General features: G+C 34.9%; 1 long non-coding RNA gene across 1 annotated transcript in view; it reads right to left on the reverse strand.

Annotated features, from left to right (window-relative positions):
* LOC148977593 (uncharacterized) overlaps positions 1–1,097 on the reverse strand; it is a 31,419-nt gene extending 30,322 nt beyond the window's left edge. Inside the window, exon 1 of the long non-coding RNA XR_016169801.1 lies at positions 969–1,097. This is a non-coding gene — a long non-coding RNA (uncharacterized LOC148977593). The remainder of the gene's footprint in view (positions 1–968) is intronic.
* Between the last annotated feature and the right edge of the window lie 1,179 nt (positions 1,098–2,276).

Below are 2,276 nucleotides of genomic sequence, written 5' to 3' on the forward strand. Positions count from 1 at the left end.
TGACTAATAAAAATTTAAAACAACTAAAAGATAATAAAAAAAAACAACTGAAAGCATCCACAAGATCCCTGAAATAGCCAATATTTTGTCATTTCTCAAACACAGAACAGATCTTACAGTAAGCACTTGGCGAACCATTGAAACTGGTCTAATTTCCACTAATCAAACACTGTAAAAACCTAACAAGCTAATTTGAGAAAACCGAATGCCTTTACCATTACCATTCACAATAAAATAAAAAATAAAATAAACCAAAATACATTCAGGCTTACATCTACTCAAATTTGGTGTAACTGTTAAAACCCAATACAATAACTACAATAAGACACATGGATTCAAATAAATCGCTTTACAGCTATTAGCTAGCAACAGCAAACATACATGTGCTTATATCACAATTAATTAAACATAGTAAAAGAGCAAAGAAACTATCACTACACATGTGCAGCACACACAGTCAAATTGAATTCAACTGAACAAGCTTTCAGTGTTTCGTGTATTAAATAATAACTATTATGTTTTACAGTTACTTAGATTAAGAAATGTTGCTATCAGACAGTGCCAGTGACCGTGAGAAATTTGCACTGTGGACATTATCTAAAACACTAAACGTATAAAAGTGTGACGTATCCTTATGTCACATACAATACTGTATTTGTAAGCAACGTCAGCAAAGTCAGTGTGTTTCATAAATATATAAAAAACAAACAACAACAACAAAAGTATAGTTAGCCTACACATTCAACAACAACAACAACAATAGTTGTTCTCCAGAAAGTGAATGCAGAGCTAACGTTACTGTGTCTCCAGATACAAAATAAACATTTAACATTCAAAAGTAATGTTACATTTAGCCTGCATAACCAAGAAAACGTTTGTAAGTTCTGAGAATCATCCAGTACCCGACAATAATTAACGTTAATTAGACACATTTCAGTAATAAAATAAGACTGATTATATTTGCTTACCTTTTGTTGGTGTGGTAGAAGAGACTCGAGTATGAAAGTTACAGTATGATCGCCTCAGGATTCATGTATTTCACCTAGTTAACACTAGTTAACCTAGTTAATTGACTTCTCGTTTGTAGATAAACTAGTAACTAACTGTCAGGTAGGCCTAAAATGACCTTGGGTAGGCCTATCTGACGTCAGAAGCTATCGCGAGATGATCGAAACGTTAATTCGGCGCTGATATGATATGCTGCCATATTGACACACTGCTGCATAAAAGTGTTTTACCTGCATATTGGGCAGCAATCGTTATTGGTTTAGCAATGATTTTATGATTTTTTTTTTTCCACCTAAGTTAGACCACACCTCAAGAATATACCTGTGTCAGGTGTATGACGCTGAGGACGCTGTCCAGTATGTTTGTTGTTGTTTGCTTTTTGTTGTTGCAAGATTTCGATAGATTTAAGTCTCCCCCAAATTAATCAACGTTGGACTGGGGTTATTTAGTGTTTAGCAATGCTGTTGATCTGTGTTGTACTACTTTCATGTTATCACTGTGAAGCTGCTTTGATACAATCTGTATTGTGAAAAGCGCTATATAAATAAATGTGACTTGACTTGACTTGACTGTTAATCCGACTGAGAAAAAAAGAGTTTCAGTCTGTCCGAAATATGGGAGTCTGTTGAGACCATAGACTAAAAAAAAAATGTTGAGAGGATTTACCATGATCTGAGCAACAGCGACATCTACTGTTACTTGTGTTGACGCACAGGCTGTCTTCACTAGGCTATAGCAGTGCACCAGGTCCTAAGAAATACTGACTCGAATGTTTTTTTTTTTTTTTTTTTTTGCAGAACACACACACACACTGCAAAAAAATGTTTGTCAGTGTAACAATTTGAGTGAGTTAACATTTCAGAATGTCTTGTGAAAGAGCATACTGTGTTTCACTGGAAGCAAGAACGTCTGACTGTGCAAAACAGATATGGCCAATGTCATTTGTTTAGCGCTGAATTTCTCTCCATGTCTTTGTTTTGTATTTCCAGAAATCCCTAAACTACCCCCCCTCCCCCTCCATTATTTAAATATGATTTTAAATCAAAGATTCCACAATTTCTTTTCACTAGCCTATATGTCCCTCATAATTAACACTAGAGGGCAGAAGAGCTCTATCTTTAAATCCAGTGCATTCATATAGCCTATGCAGTTCTATGTTTTTTGTTTTTGTTTTTGGTTGTAATTGCTTACACACTAAAAGTGCATTTTACTTGAGGCACACTCAGTGAAACCATTCAATCATGTACCGAATCTTTACACCAAATCTG

This window comes from Pimephales promelas, chromosome 9 (genome assembly GCF_988280905.1).
Source record: "Pimephales promelas chromosome 9, fPimPro1.hap1.1, whole genome shotgun sequence".
NCBI lineage: Eukaryota > Metazoa > Chordata > Actinopteri > Cypriniformes > Leuciscidae > Pimephales > Pimephales promelas.